Below are 21,933 nucleotides of genomic sequence, written 5' to 3'. Positions count from 1 at the left end.
TGCACTCCCAATAATATTTTTTTAATTAAATGGCTGCACAACATAATCCTGGCTTCTATCCAGTTAGCAATAACTTTTTTTCTACAGTGGCTACAAATAGACCATAATAAACACTCCCTAGGAGTGAAGGGATGCAGGCTAAATAATACAAATGCCAACAAAAGCAAGATGATGCCCATGGACGCACTTTTCCTAAGCAAGCTCACAAAATATCACCATCTTTAAAAGCATTTGTGACATTTGACCCAACTGTATGACTTCTAGGAACCTGTCCTCAGGACAGAATAAAAATAGGACCACCAACACAAAGTAACTGGCCCCTAGTTGTTAATGCAGCCTGACTAATGTAAATTATAGAAGACTAGAAACCGTGTATATGCTCAATCCTAGACTTCTCCTTGCTCATTGAAAATGCTATGTATTGGGCTGGAGAGAAGGCTTACGAGTTAAAAGCACTGGCTGCTCTACCACGGGACCCAGGTTCAATTCCCCAGCATCCACATGGCAGCTCACAACTGTCTGTAACTCCAGTTCCAAGGGACTCAACACCCATGGCAAAACACTAATAAACTTTAACTAAATAGATAAATACAAAAATAAATGAAAATGGTATGTATTGAACTGGGCATGGTGTTGTACACTCATAATCACAGGACTTGGGAGGTGGAGATAGGACAAATGCTATAAATTTGAGGCTAGCCTTAGCTATAAAATCAGCCTATGCCAGTCAGGACTACATAGTATGACCTTGTCTCAAAAAATTCAAAAAGAACTAAAAATGGTATGTATTATATATAAAGGCACAAAGAAAAGCACATAACATTAATTTAAAACAACTCAATGACACATACATGATATGACACAAACAATACTGGGCTAGACCTAAAGTAAGGCAGAGGTTAGTGAGAAACACACTAAGACAGTTAAACACATGTTCCGAGTGTGACCTGTTATATTTTGTTACATTCCCTCCCTCTCCCCTGAATACACACTACTTCAACAGAAAAGCAACTCACATCAGAACCAAAAACCAAACAGTAGTAGAAGCCTCCTAAACATCTGCCAGCCACAACCAATATTTTGTGCATAGGTATATTTTCCAGGCAGTGGGTACAGAGGACCAGAATGTGGTAGAGCCTATAAGAATTCTCAGAATTATCTTTGTGGAACCTGGGACCTTCAAAATCAAGAACAGGAAAAGCATGCCTTTTTAGCTAGACTCCAAAGCCACAGCTGTTCCCATCTGTTCTTGGAAGCTGTTGGGATCATTAGTGTCACACTCTGTCCTCATACTCAGCCAGAACTTAACCCTGACTAAAAGACTCGGTGCTGGCGTCACAAAGCCATTTATTTATCTTCTTCGGGAACTCTTTGTCCATCCAATAGCAAACATTATTCTCCCAAAACACCAGACTTAGAAAACTATGTTAGTCCTCTGACCAAAATGAATTTAGGCACGTAAGCCCACATGCTGTTGTCCGGTATTTGAGAAAGCCGATACATTCCTCTTCAAGTTCACTTTGTAAAAGTGCTAACACTGTTCCTTCAGCTTTTACACTCCTTCATCCGCCGTGTTGGGGTCTTAATTTCATGTTTTCTCTTTCTTTATCTGCTTTGTGTAGGTGTGCTTACTTTTGAGACAGGGTCTCACTCTGCTGGCTTAAAACTCAGATAATTCTCCTTCCTTAGCCTCCTGACTGCTATGAACACAGGTATGAGTGCCAACCCTAGAACATTTTCCTCTCTCTCTTCCTTTCTCCCTTTCTCCCTTTCTCCCTTTCTCCCTTTCTCCCTTTCTCCCTTTCTCCCTTTCTCCCTTCCTTCCTTCCTTCCTTCCTTTTCTTCTTCTTCTTCTTCTTCTTCTTCTTCTTCTTCTTCTTCTTCTTCTTCTTCTTCTCTCTCTCTCCATATTAATATATCATGATTATTCTCTCATACATCACATTCCAACCACAGTTTCCCTTCCCTCCACTCCTCCCAGTTCCCCCACACATATACACCTTCCCTCTCCCCCAGATCCACTCCTCCTCCATTTCCTGAGACAGGATCTCCCTATGTAGCTCTGACTGGCCTGGAACTCACTATGTAGATCAGGCTGGCCTTGAATGCACAGAGATCCATCTTCCTCTGCTTCTCTGGTTCTGGGACTAAAGATGTATGCCACAGTGCCCAGGTCTTTTCCTTAGAGTCATGAAATCAAATGGCCTCTTTAGAGAGAATGAGTCCAGAACTTAAAGGTTTGTAGTTTCTGGACAAGACAGAACATACAAAGTGATGGAGCCATTCTGTAGTGACTATGGAGTGCTTTCAAATGCACTCCATGAATCTTTTGATAGGCTTGTTATAATTTAGACTTCTGAGCTCCATTGAGACCTGCCATTGGAATCTCTGACCAGATCTTACAAGTATCAAAGTTTGAGAACTCTAGCATCAATGTTTGGAAAAAATGTCTCATGGGTATGTTTTGTGGTTGGCAAGATGAAAACCACAATTTATCTTTTATGATGAAGATAGTTTTCAGAACTGACCTATATACTTTATCATGTCTATCTATAAGGCTATAGAAGTGCTAATAGTCTTTAAATATATTCCCCAGCTATTAGCCTAGATACTCTAAGTCCACTAAAAGATTTACCCTTACAAGTAAATGTCTCCTTTACCCTGTCTTGATTTTTTTTTTTTGTGGGTTTTTTTTTTTCTTTCTCGAGACAGGGTTTCTCTGTGTAGCTCTGGCTGTCCTGTAGCTAGCTCTATGAACCAGGCTGGCCTTGAACTCATAGAGAGCCTCCTGCCTTTGCCTCCTGAGTGCTGGGATTAAAGGCATGTGCTGCCACCACCTGCCTCGCCTTGATTTCTTTCTCCTGTAAAGATACACATCAATGAGTTATATACACGAAAAGTTTTTGCTGGCTTTTTGTGAACAGGCAACACATGATTCAAATGTCACAAGAAGAAAAAGATGGGTAGTGAACCCTCCCCTTCAAGCCCTTGTCATCCAACAACACAGTTAACATCTTCTTGGTTGAGGATGTAGATCAGTTACTAGAGTGTTTGCTTAGCACACAGGAAGACCTGAAAAGTGGGGCATGGTGCCTCACGCCTGCAGTCCTGTTCTAGAGATGAGACAGGAAGTCAGAAGTTCAAGAAAGGGGCTCCTCAGCTACATAGCAAATTTGAGGCCAGCCTGTACTTCATGAACCCTGTCTTTGGAAAAACCTGGTATTATGGATTGTTTAAAACAATCTGGGAACTTGGTATTGGTTTTGTGTATTAAAAGGAAGGTTTACTATAAGCCATTTTTTAAATTTTATTTTATTTTTAGTGTGTATGTGTGATCCTGTGTGTGTGTGTGTGTGTGTGTGTGTGCGTGCGCGTGCGTGCGGGCCTATGTGTATTTATTTGCACCATAACCATGAAGGTGCCACAGAGGCCAGGAAAGGACATCAGATCCCCTAACACTGGAGTCACAGGCAATGATGAACCACACGAAGTGGGACCTGGGACCAAACCCAGGTCTCCTGCAAGAACAGTATGTAATCTTGACTTCTGAGCCATTTCTCCAGCTCTACCCACCATAGGCCATTTTTCTTTTCAAGACAGGGTTTCTCTGTGTAGCCCTGCCTGTCCTGGAACTCGCTGTGTAGGCCAGGCTGGCCTCGAACTCACAGAGATCTTCCCTCGTGCTGGGATTAAAGGCGTGTGCCACCACTGCCCGGACATTTTATTTTTATATTGTATCTGTGGGTTTTAAAAACTCCTCTTGAGATAAAGGTGCAAGGTATGGCAACCACACTACAACCCAGAATAGGACAAGCACTTATTGCTAATACTCTGGGGGGTGGGGGGCGCTCAGCTAAATGCTGTTGTATCCAGGGACTATGAGCCGAGCTAGGACAACCGTGACAAGGATGATGAGGAATGGTGGACTGGATTGTCTCCCATCTTCAAGCATACTGACCCAAGCATACCGACCCCAGCACACCCCAGAGGGCTGGCAAAGATGAAAAGGTAAGGGTGGGGCTGGGGACGTGGCTCAGCTGATAAACTGCTTCCAGGCAAGCATGCTGTCAGGAGTTTGATTTCTAGAACCTGTTTTTAAAAACCCAAGGTGTGGTGGTGGTGTGTGTGATCCCAGTGCTAGAGAAGTAGAGATACCAATGGCCGGCAGCCTGGCCTACTTGTCGAGATCCAGGCCAGGGAAAGACCCAGTGTTAAAAACAAGTGTCTTCATCCTCTGAGCCCATAAGGTGGCTCAGAGGATGAAGATACTTGCTGCCAAGTCTGATGCTCTGAGTTTGATCCAGTCCCTGAGACACTCATGGTAAAAGGAGATTAAAAAAAAGTTCCCTTTGACCTCCACATCTGTGCCATGGTGCACACACACACACACACACCCCTACACATATACCCTTACACAAACACATACACACATACCTACACATATACACCAACCCAGACACATGTACCTACACAAACACACATACATACACACCTATACATATACTTCACATACACATACACACACACAAATAAGAGAACATACCTCGTGTAGGCACACTATTGGGATTGGCACACCACTGGAACTCACCATAGTCATATTCAACTGGCCAATCTAGACCTAGGCCACCCAAGGTCACCCCAAGGTCAAGAAGACATAAAATTAGATAGGGCCTCTTCAGGAAAAGGATCTCAAAGTCACATGACAGAGCCAGAGCCAACATTTAGCTTAGCATCCATTGTTGCTAAAACACAATCTGGTTTCTAAGATTTTTCAGTTATTTAAACATGCTTTTTAAGGGGCTGGAGAGATGGCCCAGAGGTTAAGAGCACTGACTGCTCTTCCAGAGGTCCTGAGTTCAATTCCCAGCACCCACATGGTGACTCACAGCCATCTGTAATGAGATCTGGTGCCCTCTTCTGGTGTGCAAGGATACATGCAGACAGAATGTTGTATACTTAATACATCATAATAAATAAATAAATCTTTAAATAAAAAAAACATGCTTTTTAAAACAACATGAGAATTGTAAAGTATCCAAAAGGATTGGGACCTGGATTCAAAGTGGTCAGCATCCATCTCACACCTCCAGAGGGACAGGGAAAGATGAGGACTCGTCCCAGTGGCTATTGGTATGACAGGAGATGCAATTCTGCAGTCCTGCTGAAACTGTTGTGTTTTCTTCTGTTTTATTTGATGTTTTCTCAGTGCTGGAAACCACCAAACCCGGGTCTTGCCCATCCCAGGTGAGTGTTGTGCCCCAGAGCGACACCACCAGCCCAAGAGTTGGCAGTCTAATGGAACATACAGCACCTCCTCCAGCAAGGGTATTGATGCAATGACCAACCGCTCGGTCAGTGCATCAGAAAATGACCAGCCACGGGAAACACCGTGTGATGGAGAACAGTTTCCACCCTTCCGTGCCAGCGTGCCCTGGGGGATTGTTGTTAGTGCTCTGGTTCCCATCACAGCTTCTGACTTTTTAAAATCATAATAATCATGCTCTCAGAGTGACCTTGGAAGAAGGCCCATGAAGCAAATGTCATGAGTGATACCCGTCTCTGTTTCCTGCTTAACTCAATTTTGGTTGCTTATGATGCTTCTTTTGATATCAAAACTTTGCTTCCTAAAATGGTACTGCCTCAGATGCTATCGTAGCCTCATCCTCGTGATTTAAAAAAAAATAGCCTTTTTGCTAGCATTTTCAAGTGTCTCACTATGCATATGGAGTCACTTAAGCTTATGATATTTCTTGACACGTCATACTCAGTCCCCCTACTTGGGAAGGAATCCCTGGAAGGCTGGAATATTTCTCTCTGACCGGAATAAGAGGTGGAACATGGTACGGCTCAGAGAGTAGGCCATAGTTCCATGAACTACATGGAGTTCTATCCTTAGGTGAAAGGAACTGATGTCCTCTTGGGTTGGGGATTTAGCTCAGTGGTAGAGCACTTGCCTTAAAAAAAAAAAAAAAAAAAAAAAAAAAAAGTTGTCCTCTGACCTCTACATACATGCTGTGGCTCGTGTGATACATGAGTTAGATAAATAGATGCATATACTTTTTTGTTTTGTTTTATTTTTCGAGACAGGGTTTCTCTGTGTAGCCCTGACTGTCCTGGAACTCACTCTGCAGACCAGGCTGGCCTCAAACTCACAGAGATCCACCTGCCTCTGCCTCCAGAGTGCTGGGATTAAAGGCGTGCGCCACCACTGCCCAGCTAATACATCTACCTTTAAAGAGCCTGGATTTATAGGTTTGAAGATGAGTTTGAAGGTAAGCGTGCACTAGCACTCGACGGGAGGGTGTGAATCAATACACAGTGATTTTCAGATGTCTCTTTTCCTCCCCAAGCTCTCAAACCCGCTCCTCACTCATCAAGCACATCTGCTTCTGAGAGTCCAAAGCAGGCACATGGGAGGGGCCTCAGGGACGGTGTCTGAGTGGGAAGCACAGACAGGATGGTGGACAGTGGTGGGTTGCTGCTGCCCAGAGAAGGGGTTGCGTGGAAGATCGGGATTCCTGAGCCTTCGCTGTCGGAGATGCAGCTGGCAGTTTAGGGTGGGGCCACGTGGAGGGGCTGGCAAGCCATGTGCGGCCACCTGGACTTCACCTCCTGGAAGCCCTCTGAGCCTTTCAAGACTTTTCTGATCCGATGTGATTTGAGCTTTAGCGAGACCACAACGTGAAGATGGGCAGAGCGACACAAGCAAGGGTCGGGGTTCCAAATACACGGCTTCCGGGGGGTCGCTGCCGTTCGACAGGACCCCGCCCATCTGATTCATTCCAGCCAGACATTTCCCACGCACATCACTTGGAGCAATGTTCAGACCTCACAGCCTATTAGATCTCATGAGTTTCAAAGTAAATTTCCTTTGCCTAAGAGAATCAAAGCCGTTCCTGACAGAGTCTTTGTCTTCAACTCTGCCCTTTCAAACTGATCCATTTGCTGTCTGCTCCCTATCTCTCCACTCCCACCCACACGGAAATCACAGCTCTCCAGCAGCCCACGCGGGCTGGGCCTGGTTAGAGATGCTGGAGTCAGGTCAGTTTGCCTAGACTGGAGCTGCCTTGGGCTCTCAGAAAACCTGCAGGCCTGGCAACCCCACGGGAAGACTGAGTGCCCTTTGCTTCATTGTGGACATAGGAGTCATCAGCCAGAGTCAGTCAGCCTCAGCGCTGGCCTTTGTCCCGTTCTCCTGCTTCCCTCGGGCTCTTCTGGGATGATCCTGAGACACAGACTCTCACGTCCTGCTGAGAGGCGGGTCTAGGAAGCCCACACAAGGCAGCTGGGGTCTGGGCGCTCAGCAAGAGTACTCTTATGAAGACTGCCAGCTCTGTCCCGTCATCCTGAGGGAGAGTAGGGATTGGCAGCACAGTGAATGCCTGAGCCTCTCTCAGGAACATGACTTTCAGAGCACTTGGGAGCCTGCTACTGCCATTTCCCAGCATGCCTTTGGTGTGGACGCTTTACATTCTCCGGAATATTTTCATGACATGGCATCACTTTATTTATTTATTTTCATCTTTAATAAATCTAGTCTCTCTCTCTTTTTTTTTTTTTTTTGCTTTGTTTGACTCCCTACGTGTCTCTGCAGTGACTACAAGTGGTGGCTGAAGTCGCCAGTGTGTCCATCAAGAAGGCAAAAACACCCAGGTAAACTGGCACCCCTGTAATCTCAGCACTTGAGAGGCTGAGGCAGGAGGATGAAGATTTAGATGCTAGCTGGGCTCCACAGTGAGATCTTGTCTCAGAGAAGAGGCAGAGGAGCAGGAAGGGAGGAAGAGAGGGAGAGGGTGGCAGCTGATCTCTGATCACCTCTGAAGGGCATCCCCACACTTGTTCCAGTCATCCATGACAATGTAACGTAGTGAGAGCAGCCAAGTTTCAAGAAAGAGGCAGAAATGGCTTCCAAACCGGACAAGCCTGCATTTTCAAAACATCTGTGAGCGATCTCTTGCCTCTATATTCTTTTTTGCTCACAATTCCCACAAGCCTCAGTATCTCCCTGCTCCTGACCTCCAGCAGGCAGGGTCAGGTGCTGAGAAAGGAAGATACGGCTAGAGGCGGTCTCGTGACCTACCTTAGACAGAAAGGAGAGGGACAGAGAAACTATAAGGAGCCCACAGGAGAACCTAGAAGCTTCCAGGGATGGACGAGCCGCTGAATCATTCAGATACACCAGAAAAAGATTGGAACGGCTGAAGCCCCTGCTGCCGCTTCCTGGCCATGGAGGAAGATTTAAAAAGATAAGCATGTTCCATGTGCTCTGTTGGAAGGCTTGGAGAGGGTCCAAGCGACTGTGATGATTCACCATACAACTGACACTGTCAACCAGGTCCCTTTCCCTCCAGGGACCTCAAATACCTGTGTTTGTTCCTGAGTCATTCATGGGCTCGGAAGGCTACTTTCATGAGCAGTTCTTCTCAGTGGTCCAAAAGTGTCAAGAAGGTGGCCTCCTGCCTCCAGGAACAGTGCTCAATTGATAACCAAGGAGCCATATACAAGTCCATGGGCTCCTGTGTTGTTGGAGAGCTTCTGTCCAGGTTCCACCAAGCCCCTGCGGTCCCACAACCCACGTATAAAATAATCATATAGACACTTATATTATTTAAACTGCTTGGCCATTAGCTCAGGCCTACCATTGTCCAGCTCTTACTCTTATATTTAGCCCATTTCTGTTAGTCTATACTTTGCCACATGGCTTATGACTTACCAGTGTCTTTACATGTTGCTTTTCATGGCGGCAGCTGGCGGTGTCTCCTCCAGCCTTCCACCTCCCTGAATTCTCTTCTCTCTTGTCCCGCCTATACTTCCTGCCTGGCCACTGGCCAATGAGAACTTTATTTACATAGAGCGATATCCACAGCACTCCTGGCACCTTTTGGGGACACTCTTTCATCTGCCAATGTTCCACACTGAAGAATCTCCAATTTTCCTCAGGTCACTTGGCTGGGAATACAGAATTCAGTGAGTATTGTTCCATCCTTGACCAGTTCCCTGCTTTCCTGGTAACTGTCCTTGCACTTCCCAGATAGGTCATTTTCATTTTCCCAGAAGAATTCAGCATCCCAGATCTGCCCCTAGAAGAATCCATGCCAAGGCAGAAAGGTGAATTCAGTAATGGGACTGTGTATTTGAAACAAGCCTTGTCTTCCATCCATGCTGGAAAGTGGAGTACACAAACAGTCAGAATGCTTCGGCTTCTCTGCACCCCTTCCTTTCTTCTACTCACTTCTATTTGTCTTCCAGCAACTAAGCTCAGAGATGAGGACAGGATAAACAGGGACTCCTTTGAATTCTCTCAGGCGACAGCTTGAGCTTATAAACAGCCATGTCTAAAGCATCAGGTAGGCTCAAGGGCTCAGCAAGAAGGCTAGAAGACTTTCATCAGGGAAGCTTAAGGAACCCCCAGAGAGAGCTGTCTTTCTGTTCTCCTGGGGGCTTGGCTTCAGGTGGTTGCTGCTTAGAAGTCAGAGCATACATGGCTTCAGCCACTCAGCTCCAGGCTGGCCAGACCCCTCACTATCTGAGTAGCAGGTGACTGCCACGTACACACCCACATCACCCACTATGGTGGTTTGCATGTAATTGGCTCCCATAATCTCATGGGAGTGGCCCTATTACAAGATGCAGCCTTGGTGAAGTAGCTGTTCTCTTATTGGAGAAAGAGGTGGACTTTGAGGTCTCATATATGCTCAAGCCATGCCCAGTGAGTCAGATCACTTCCTGTTGCCTGCAAGATGTAGGACACTCAGCTACTTCTCTAGCACCATGTCTGCCTGCATGCTACCAATGTGACACCATGATGGTAATGGACTAAACCTCTGACAATGTAAGCCACTCCAGTTTAATGTTTGTCCTTTATAAGAGTTGCTGTGGTCATAGTGTCTCTTCACAGCAATAGAAACCCTAGGACAACGCCATGTGTACTGAGGAAGACTCTGCCCCATTTGACAAAGGGGTGAACCATCCAGAAAAACAGAGACACTGATTGTACCATCAGCAAAGGGAAGGAAATTCCCAAGTAAGAAATGCACTGCTAATCAATGAAGCTGGAAACAGGGAAGGAGGACTCCTGTCTCTAGACTAGACAGGAGAGCAAAATGGTGCCAGCAAGACCTTTCAGGGGATGATGGCATTAGAGTGAGTCTGGGGACACAGGACTGGTGTCTCTGCAGCTGTGGAAGAGGTGACGTCATCACGCTAATATCTTTCTGAGGTTGTTGGTATTTTCTGATCTAGAGGTTTAATGAAGATAACTTGAAATTTTTAAAGTGTAAGTTGCAGAATGCCATTAGATTAATCCACAAGAAAGAGCCAGTCTGAAGACTTCTAATTTTATTATAAAGAAATTAAGAGAAAAGAGAGCAGGGTTTTATTTCATAATAATGGGATAAAAGGGATGCAATGTTCTCCCATATAATTGAGGTGGTGATTGCATTAGTCAGGTTTCTGTTCCTATAACTAAATGCCTGAGACAATTGGCCTTAAGAGTGGGAAGGCTTGCTTGGCTTCATGGTTTTGGAAGTTTCAGCTGGTTGACCCGTTGTTTATGGACCCGGGCCAAGTCATGGTGGAGATAATATACCTGGCAGACAAAGCTGCCCATTTTCTGGTGACAGAAAATGAAACAAGAGATCAGTGCCCCACAGCCTCCTTCAAGGGCACACTGCCAATACAGCCTCCCCTAGGCACCACCTCTCAGGTCCCACCACCTTCTGGTAGTGCAAACCTATAGACCAAGGCTTGAACACCTGGTCTCTGAGGGGAACCCAGCTCCAGGTGACTGTGTCTAGGAACAAAGTCATCAGCCCTGTGAAGATCAAAAGACAGGACAGGACAGAAGAAGGCTCCTGTAGAGTGGGTGTTGTTGCTGGCCACCCATGCACATCCACAGGGTCGCTGCATCTCTCAAATGGGAAGACAGTAGAGCAGTGAGGCAGGCAGAAAGCCAGTACCCTGGCTATGTGTTGGTTTCTTCTCTAGATTTTTACAGTGAAACCTGAGAAAAGCGGACAAATGATACCACGTGTCCATGTGCAGTCACTTCAAGGAAGAACTCATCTTAGACTTCACTCCCTTACTCTCAGACATGCCTGTCTGTATGGCACTGGAATCCTCAGCTCTTCCTTGCTAGGGCACTAGCACATTATAGTGCCAGCAGCACTGGTTTAATCATACTGCTCAGATATCCTGGAGGAGGCATTCCCACCTCTCAGCCCCGTACAACCCACGCCTGAGATGGTTCTTAGTCACACCCAGGAGGCTCAGTTTGTTCAAAGTACCATTGAAAAAGGTAGTGAAGTACTGGCATGTTGTTCACTCATTCTTTCTGTTTGGTGAGTTTATTCACTCATCAAAATGAATCTACCATGGACCAAAGCTCCCCAACCCACCCCCCAAAAAAAGATCCTGGGGAGACATAGAAAGGGATAAGTCATGATTTTGCACTTGGAAGCACAGTATATAGTGAGAAAGAAGGAATTATAAAGCAATTGTTTTGTCAATAGCATAAAACAAAAATGCCTTTGAAGCAGTGGTTCTCAGCCCGTGGGGTACAACCCCTTTTGCAAACCTCTATCTCTGAAAATATTTACATTATGATTCCTAATGGCAGCAAAATTACAGTTATGAAGTAGAAATAAAAATAATGTTATGGTTGGGGGTCACCACAACATGAGGAACTGCATTAAAGGATCACAACACTAGGAAGGTTGAGAACCACCGCTCTACAGGGAGGTGGTAGTTTTTCAGGAACTCTAATGACAAGGGTTTGGACTAAAGTCCTTAGAGTAGCAATCTTCAACTCAGACTGGCCATTTGTGCCACATGGAGAAGGGTTGGCCCTTAAAGGAGGAAGAAGAAAAGAAAACTTAAAAGAAGAATTTAAAAGGGTGCCTGGTCCTACCACAAATGAATGAAATCAGAATCTCTAAGGATAGAGCATGGATATCATTAAAGAAGGTACTAAAAAAGAGACCATACTGAACATGATTGCAAGAAGGGAATGGCAGGATACAAGGGATCTGACAGGGAAATGAGGGGGGCTTCAATTAGGAAGGGGGAGGGAGATAAATACAGAAAGAGGGCAGGAGTAAAGTAACAGTAAATATGTCTAAAATGTCATAAGGAATAATAATATTAACTATTAACCTTAAAAAACCCTATAATACATGTAAGTCTATGTATAAATATACAAGTATAGTTTAGATGCAATTTTCCCATCTGGGTTGACAGTGATCCCTCTAAGAGCCAAACCACCTAACCAACATCCAGTCCCAGTCATGAGAATCCCTCTTTGAAGCTGTTGGTCAACGCTGTCCAAGAGACTCCCAAAGCATTATGGACTGTTGCTTTTGCCCTTGGGTGCTCCCTAGAGGTGGAAGGTAAAGTCCCTATCGCTGAAGACACCATGAACTTCAGACACAAGGCCCAGATTCACCCGAGCTAGAACTGACCTGAATGCCCCCTTCCTGTGGACTAGCATTAGTGATACCAACAGGGAAGCAGCCAACAGTTCTACCCAGTTGTGATGCCTATGAACCACATCAACCACGGGCATGGCACAACCCTAAGGGTGCAGTCATGGTCCGCATATGTCAGCAGTAACCAACCGTTCTCTAATTAAGACTTAAGACCTGCTCAACAAGATGGAAATTGGGCTGGAGAGATGGCTCAGTGGTTAAGAGTACTGCTGCTTTTCCAGAGGTCCTGAGTTCAATTCCCAGCAATCACATGGTGGCTCACAACCATGGAATCTGATGCCCTCCTCTGTCATACAGGCATTCATGCAAATAGAGTACTCATATACATAAAATACATAAATAAATATTTTTTTTTTTTAAGAGGGAAATCAAGCCTGGTACTAGAAACCTAGTCAACTACCAGGGCTAGTGACGTCATGGATCTTGGAGGACCTACAACCACCGCTTTACTAAACCAGCATAATCCATAACTACATTCTAAACATGTGTCCTTATACCCACAGACAAGTGTAGTCCTCACCTCTCCTCAAGGAAACTTCTCTTTCCAACAAATGGAGACCATAACCAAAGTGCAGAGTTGTGGAGCCCAGTCCCAGTGGATACATCTACAGCATGACTCTCCCACCAGGGAGCATGTGAAAAGAGGGGACAGAAGATTGTAAGAGCCAGAGGCTCAGAGGGTTTGACGTAAAATTGTATCTCCTAGTGACGTCAGAGCTGTGACCATAAAGTTTCACCAACATGACTGCCTGTACATGAGGCAAACAAGGACAACTACAATACACATGCTAAGAAGAGGGGAGGACCACAAGGCCTCCACACCACACAGAATGGCAGGAAGTTAGGAAGGCTGAGAGTGGGAGGAAGGTCTTCCCCAGGGAAGAGCTCACCAATTTATTATCCAACACCAAATGGTCAGCCCTGAAGACACACACACACAAGTAACACTATACAGACTGAGCAGGTTATATTTTGGAATGTATATGTGTGTATGTATATTTAGGAATATATATGTATACACATACATACATACATACATACATACATACATATATATTCCTGTGCATACATGTATACATATATGTTACATGTCACAACAGTTAATAAAAAAGAGGGGCCATGAATTTGAAAGAGAGCATATGGGAGAGTTTGGAAGGGGAAAGGGAAGAGGGAAATGATGTAATTATATTATAATCACAAAAATTAAAAACTAATTTTAAAATGCATTGTGGTTTAGGATGAGAAATCTCTGAACAGGTCTGTGAAAGACAACGGAAAGACTATGAAGGAGAGAAAGTCAGGGGTGTGCTACTGCTCAAGGTGGGGAGGAAAAGCCAGGGTTGTTCCACAGGCCAGAGCCCTAGAACGGGCACAGGCCGCTCCACCCACCCTGCCCCTTGCCTTTCTGTTCGCCCTCAGATACAATGGTTTGGGAACTAGGAAGTGCTCTGGCCCCAGGGTTCGCCTCCCGCCTCAGTCCAGCTGCAAGTGACCCAGTATAGAGTTGTCCTCCTGGCTTACATTTTTGTCTTTCTTGTTATTTTATCTTATTTTACCTTTCATTTTTCCTTCTCTTGGACACTCCATTCTAGACCCCAGAAGCGACCTTCCAGGTACCACACTGAGCCACACTTTTTCTTCGGTCAAGCCTGGCCCTTCACATTTCCTTCTGTGTGGATGTACATGATTTCCCGGTGGTAAACCCACCCTTGGGGGCCTCACTTTCAATTTAGAGCTGTGGTTATCTCGAAGGAGTCGGCTCTGGAAAGCTCCACCCAGGATCTGCTGAGCACTGAGCCGGGCTCTTAAGACTTTCTCCTAATGCGTTAGCTAAAACCCAGGTTTGCAGAGGATGGCTTCCAGGGAATCCATTGATAGGGTGGCCAGGATGCCGGGTGACCCAAGCTTGAGGAAACAGACGGTGGCAAAAGTGGAAATGAGATGGTTGACCACTGAGTCCAAGCAAGTGAGACAGGGAAATCTGAAGCGGAAGTGGCTGAGGGGCTGGCCCTAGGAGTGAGAAGCAGAAGCCACCCCTGCAGTTGTAGGGCAGTAACTGTGTAACCCCAGAGACAAGCAGAGGCTTTGATGGGGAAGCAGGGTAAGAAACGGCAGAAGACCCCAGGTGTAAACAAAGGTGGGAAAAGGAAGGGCTAGGCTTCCAGTAACGGTGCTGTTTAGGGATGTGATGAGGTCTACCCTGCTACACCAGGAGAAGGTATTTGAGCTGATGTCCTGTGGCTGAAAAGAAACCAGCAACCCACCTGGCTTAGTAGGTGTTTGTGGATACAGGCGGGTACAGGGAGTGGAGGTAAGCTGGTACCCACGGGGACCACACTTCACATGTGATCCCATATTGACCAGTGCTGTGTGTGGTGTTTGCCTGCTAGGAATATGACCTAGGACCTCCAGTGTGCTAAGCACACCATTGAAGCTGATGTAAATAGGATTGTTTCCTTGGTTTTTGTTTTCCGATGAGTTTATTGCTAATAATAGAAATGATAATGGTTTCTCAATGTTCATTCTGCACATGATACTGGATACTTCTGATTTTGGTCAGTTTTGGGTGACCATGTCATTTGTAAACAGATAAATTCATTGGTGTTTTTTCTCTGTTAAATTTTTACATTTTCTCCCTCTTGCCTAATTATTCTGACTAAACCATCTAGTAAAAGGTAGTGATACAGGGGAAATCAGGGTCTCCTACTGGGGTTTGTAGTCTCAGTAACAATAGAATTTAAGAACAAGATCAAATGGAGCTTAAGGACAATTTTATGAGTTTTTTGTTGTTGTTTTTTAAGGATCGAACCCAGGGCCTTGTGCTTGCTAGGCAAGCGCTCTACCACCACTGAGCTAAATCCCCAAACTTTTTTTTTTAAGCCCCCAGGGCAGGCAAGAAATAAAACCTCAGCAGCAGCTTCCTGGAGGAGGAGGGAGAGGGGGAGGGGAAGGGGGGGGGGGAGGAGGAAGAGGAGGAGGGAGGAGAGAAAGGAGAACAAGTCATGTCATTAAATCTGGTATGAAGGTCACACACGGCAGACAAGCAATCATACTGCAGGGAGGGAGGCTTCAGAGAAAGGCTAGAACAGCCCAAACTGTTGAAGAAACCCAAAGTGTTAAGGAAAGAAAGTATGCTTAGGAAAGAGAGAGAGAGCGAGAGAGAGCGAGAGAGAGCGAGAGAGAGCGAGAGAGGGAGGGAGGGAGGGAGGGAGGGAGGGAGGGAGGGAGGGAGGGAGGAAGGAAGGAAGGAAGGAAGGAAGGAAGGAAGGAAGGAAGAAGTTATACTATACTTTTCTGAATAATTCAAAAAATCTGGCAGATTTATAAGGCTACATGGCTATGTCCTAGCAAGCTGTATGGCTGTGTCCTGGTGAGCTGTATGGCTATGTCTTGGTAAGTTACTGCACTAGGGACAGGGATTTGGGGAAGGAAAAGTATATAATTAGGCAAGAGGAAGAACATTTAAAAATTAATAGAGAAAATACTTTTCAATAAAGGACTTGCCTTTGTAGGGGTGGTCCCTTGGCCAAAGGATAGCCTTGCCTAACTAGAGGACTTTTTTTTTTGGCTCTAACTATTGAATAGAAATTGAAGAGCAGCATCCTATCTTGTTTCCAATCTTTGAGGGAAAGCGTTCGACTTTTCACTATTGAGTGTGATGCTAACTGTGAGCCCATCATCAATGGCCATCAGTGTGCTGAGATACATTCATTCTACACTTAGTCACAGACAGTCTTTATCATGGAAGGATCTAGAATTTTGTCACCTGCCTCTTCTGTGTCTGGGAAGCCTTTGTCCTCCATTGTGCTAATGCGTTATATCACATTTACTGACTTGTATGTGTTCAGCCATTCTTATACCTCAAAGGCTGAATCTTGATTGATCCTAATGTGCTGTTCAATTCACTTTTTGAGTATTTTAATATCTTATATCTGCATTTATCAGGGACACTGGCTCTTCATTTCTTTTTTGTTTACAGAATGATTTATTTATTTGTATGAGTGTTTTGCTTGAATGTGCTTATGTGCCGTTATTTATTTTATGTGTGAGTATATTCCCTGCATATGATCATGTGCCCCAAGTATGTGCAGCATCTGAGAGATCAGAAGAAGGCATTGGAGCCCCTGAAACTAGAGTTATGGATGGTTGTGAGCCACTGTGTGGGTGCTGGGAACAGAACCCAGGTTGTCTGCAAGAGCCAGTGCCCTTAACCCCTGTGGCTCATTAACCCCTGTGGCTCTTCTTTTCTTTTTATTTTTTGTGATGTTCTCATCTGGCTCTGGAATCAGGGTGATGCTGATTCAGTGACTCATGCTTGGAAATTTTCCCATCCTCTTGAAAAACAAAACAAAAACTGAAGGCATTTGAGAAAGGTTAAGATTGATTCTTCTTTACGGTAGAATTCAGCAATGAAGCCATTGGCATCTTCTGGGATCCTAGGATCATCTTCAATGAGAGGATTTATTATTAATTCAGTCTCCTTATTTGTTACTGGTTTGTTCCATTGCTTTTTGGTTTTGGTTTCTTTGTTGTTTGCTTGGGGTTTTTTTGTTGTTGTTGTTGTTTTGTTTTGTTTTGTTTTTTGTTTTTTCAATGCTGAGGGCTCAACCCAAGACCTTGCTTACGTATGCTAGGCAAACACATACCAGCGAGCTACACCTCTGACCTGGGTTTAGTTTTTTATGACTCTTCACATGCTTTGCATGCAGTAAATTCTCAAAGCAGACAGGACAAAACATCAAAAGAACCAGAGAGCAGACCTACTTTGTGCCACCCCCAGGCTTTGTTTCAGGCAGTGCTGACCTGGTTGGGAGCTAACCCTGGGCTTTCTCTCTCCCCTCCTGATATGGAACCGATCAGGAGATGTGTCAAACTGCACACAGTACAGGCTCAGCCCAAGTAAAGGAAGCAGTTAACTCAAAATGCTCTGCCAAGATTGTTTTTTTTTTCAGTTCATGTTTCTGTGCATGGGTGTTTTGCCTGCAGAGGTCAGAAGAGGGTGTCCAGTCCTCTGGAACTGAATGCCAGACAGCTGGGAGCCACCACGTGGGTGCTGGGATTGAACCTGGGCCCTCTGGAAGAGCAGTTGAGCCATTACTCAAGCCTCCTGAGGTTGTTTTTAAAGCAGTGGGTTTCTTTACCACATGGATTTATTTGAAAGGTCGTTATTCAAGTCAGGCGCTACAAGGCTTCCAGATAACCACAGTGCAGTGCCTAACTTGGAAAGAATGCCATTTGCTGGGGGTTGATTTCTTTTTATAAAACATTACTTAGCACGTCATTGAGTACATTGTGTAGAACTCCAAGGATTCAGAAAACTTAAATTAAAAATAAAACAAGACACTGGTTTCTAGTCTTTACCTCTAGTAAGTTTAACTAAAATTCACTGAAACGTTAATTTTAAGAAAAAAAAGAGAGAGAGAGAGAGAGAAAAGAGAAAACAAGGAAAAAAAGAGAAACGTTAATTTTAAGGTAATTCTTTAGAATAACTTGGGTCTGATGCTTTCAAATGTTACTTATGGAAAATCAGGTTGAAGGGGGAAAATGTGATTATAAAACTTAGGAGAGCTAACCCAAGATAGCTAAACATGTTTTTATTAAGTACTCAAAAATATCTGAACTTTTTTTGCTAAACAAACTTAAAATATAAAAATAAAAGATTAATTGTGAGATATACAGAGATACAGAGATAATTTTGTAATGCTTCATTTAAAAAGCAAATGTACTGAGGGTGTTGAGATGAGCTAATTTTTGCTTTGAAATAGTTACTAAGAAATATGACACTGTGTTATAAATAATGTATTTTAGTATCTAAAAATGTTACTAGTGTTTCCTTTCTGTGCCCTTTAATCTATTGATCAAATTTGAAAACAGGGCTCAGAAAGAAGACAAAGGACCATTTGCTGCGAAAAGGGAGGAGGAGGCTGTTGTGGGTCACCCTACCTGGACACCCCGTGTAGGAGAGGGTAAGAAGGCACAGCAGCAACAACACAGATACTGGGAGTCAGGTGAGAAGAAGCAAGCAGCAGACTCATTTATTGCAGATATGGTGCGAACCTATATGCCCTCTCCCGATTTCCCACTGGCAGCTAGAGACTCTTAGCTGTGTGGTCTCTTTCTCACTGGCCACAGCATTCTGATGGTTGTGCATCACCAATCACCAGGTGCAGCAGCAGACTCCAAGTTGGCTCAGTGGGAAGTAGCTAACACGCATGCCTATGTGTACTACCTAGACCAGGGCAGCTATGGTTTTATCAGGCTATCTGACTACACTCCTCCTAAAGGGAGGGACAACAAAGCAGGCATGTTATTGGTGCCTGGAGGTCCTATACTACCTACAACATCTACTAAAGGAAATTGAAAGAGAATAATTGGGTCATAGGATAGTTTTATTCGAATCCAGGCTTGGCAACTAATGTATGGCTCTAAATAATCCCAAGCCTAAAACTAATTATTAATGTAGCCCAAATTCTAACCTGAACTCTAACCCTACTTCTAAAACCAGTTCAAACCCTCGACTTCATAATAAACCTAACATTAGATATAACCATGAACTAACTTGTATACTAACCTTGACACTAGCCCTCACCATTTACTTAAGCATAGCTTAAACTCTAATACTAAATATATGAGAACTCTAAATGAAACTGTAACAATACTTCCAGCCTTAACAGCAAAGCTAGGTCTAACACTAACCTTAAGATTAGTTCTAACACTTAGTTCTTACACAACTTCATAACAAATGTGGGGGGAGGCCAAAACAGCTTGACCACATAACCGCCATGATAGGCTTAAGGGCCCAGACCCAGCTGCCATGACAGGCTTACTGGCAGGTAACACCCAGGAAAAGTCATAAGCTGACACCACCCAGGGATGGGCCAAGCATCTAAGGGGAAGAACCTAACATTCCAAACATTCCAACCATCAGGTAAGATTAGATTAGATCGCCAGATGTCCCTGAGCCTAGCACACACCTATTTCCCTTTCACAGATACCCCTAGACAAATGTCAACCAATCAAGGTCCTGAACCTTGGAAATCCCCTTATCCCAACATCTGCTATGATTAAAAACCCTACCCCACCTGGGCTCGGGGCTCTCTGCTCTCACCACTGGATCAGACAGACAGAGAGACCAAGCTTGAGCTTAAATAAAGGCTCTTTGCATTTACATACAGGATTTAGTCTCTGTGATAGTCTTTTGGGGGTTCCCTCTATCTGGACATAACACAAACACTAACCTAACTCTATAGGTAATCCTAACCCTTGCTCTGTCACCAGTTTTAGCCCAAAATTTAACCTGACTCTAACCCTAACTCTAATGACAATGCTAACCCTAACTTAAACTCTGTACCTACTTCTAACTCTAATACTAACCTTAGAAATAAGACAAATCTTAACCATAACTCTACTTCTATCTCTAACATTAATCTTTGTAGCTAGAGTTTCCCTGGCTGGCCCACAGTCAGGACAAATCTCTCTCACCCACCAGTCCCACAGCTGCTCATACCCAACCATGTAAACACACAGAGACTTATATTGCTTACAAACTGTATGGCCATGGCAGGCTTCTTGCTAACTGTTCTTATATCTTAAATTAACCCATTTCTATTAATCTATAAGTTGCCACATGGCTTGTGGCTTACCGGTATCATTACATGTTGCTTGTCATGGTGGCAGTGCTCTTCTGCCTTACCAGGGACAAGAAAACACCATCCTGGAAGAGGGCAAGAATATTTGGCAGGGGTTGGGGATTTAGCTCAGTGGTAGAGAGCTTGCCTAGCAAGCACAAGGCCTTGGGTTCAATCCTAAGCTCAAAAAAAAAAAAAAAAAAAAGAAGAAGAAGAAGAAGAATATTTGGCAGGAGATGTGGGGCAGATGTGGATGACCCCTATGCCACTTTTGTCAAGATGCTGCCATACAAGGACCACCACTATGCTCTCTACAATGCAACCCACAAGAACAAGGAGAGCAAGAAGGAGGACCTGATGTTCATCTTCTGGATCCCTGAGTGTGCATCCCCTAAGAGCAAAATGATCAATTTCAGCTTCGAGGATGCCATCAAGAAGAAGCTGACAGGAATAAAAAATGAATTACAAGAAAACTGTCAAGGACCACTGTACCCTGGCAGAAAAACTAGGCGGCAGCACTGTCTTCTCTGTGGAGGGCAAGTCTTTGGAAGCTTGCTCCAGCCCCTTGCCTGGCTCTTGGGTGCCCTGTTCCTGCCCGACCAGAGAGGCTGGGGTCATTCCAGCAGGGGGAAGGCAATCCCTTCACCCAATTGCCAAATGTTGTTTCCCTCTCCCACCTAGGCCCCACCTCCCTCCATCCCTGACTGTGCAGGCCCTTCCAAACTGCTTTTGATCTTCTGATTCCTCTTAGGTTGAAACAGACCAAGTCCCTTCTTAAGCACCTATTTTGGGAGGAGCCTATAACATTTTTAAAGACACCCCTACTCTTCATCCTTCCCCATCCCATGCTGCCAACTTCTCACCAAAACAGTGACTGTGCTTGTCTGTTTAGTTCTATGGGTAAAGGAAATGTGGAACTGACCTTCCCTGTGCCAGCTGTCTGCCCACTCATTTTCCTTGATCTTGGCCACTCCTGGAAGCAGGACCAGTAAGGGACCTTCAATTAAAAAGAAAACATAAATGAACTGAACAAACAAAAATCAGTAAAAAGGCTAATTAACAACAACAACAACAACAAAAAGAATGGTAAAACTCTGTCTAAACTAACTTAAACAGATTTAGCAGTAATTGTAAGATCTTTTACTAACTTTATCCTAAATTCTAACCTAACCTGATGCGTAATCCTAACAATGGCTCTGCAACCAATCCTAACACTAAAGCTAGCTTTAAACCTAACCCAAAGACAAGCATCAATTTAACCTTAACCCTAAATCTAACTCTAACACTAATGTTACACATAAAACCAATACTGCCCCACACCCTAACTTCACCCAACATCTAACTCTGTTCTTTGGAATACCTAAATGGTCACAGACACATCCATTAACTCAGGCCTATCCATAACCCTAACCTACATCTAACTCTAAAACCAATATTGAAAAACTGGCTGTAGTCCTAACACATACCCTAGCCATAAACTGAAACATAACCCTAACCATAAATGTAAGGCTATCTAACACTAACTCTAATTGTAATCTTAATTCTAAGTCTAGTCCTAAGACTAATTCTAACCCTGTCTAACCATAATTACACCCTAAAATAGGATTAATGATCCCCTAGCCAAAACCCAAAGCCTAACCCTACATCTATCTCAACTATTAAACTTAAATCTAAAACTAAACATGAAGAATTTCTAACGTTAATTGTACCCTTTACTCTAAAGCCACACCAAGCTCTGTTCTGAACCTGAATTCTAAGCCTAACCTTAGTTCTGAACCCAGTTATATATATTTTTTCAAGACAGAGTTTCTCTTTGTAAC

At 44.3% G+C, this 21,933-nt stretch overlaps 1 pseudogene; it reads left to right on the top strand.

Annotated features, from left to right (window-relative positions):
* The first annotated feature begins 15,870 nt into the window (after nt 1–15,870).
* LOC118596567 lies at nt 15,871–20,854 on the top strand (annotated as a pseudogene).
* Nucleotides 20,855–21,933: the final 1,079 nt, after the last annotated feature.

The sequence above is a fragment of the Onychomys torridus genome, chromosome 15, assembly GCF_903995425.1.
Source record: "Onychomys torridus chromosome 15, mOncTor1.1, whole genome shotgun sequence".
NCBI classification, from domain to species: Eukaryota; Metazoa; Chordata; class Mammalia; order Rodentia; family Cricetidae; genus Onychomys; species Onychomys torridus.
Note: the sequence above shows the minus strand (reverse complement) of the source record. Positions and strands in the feature narration are given on the sequence as shown.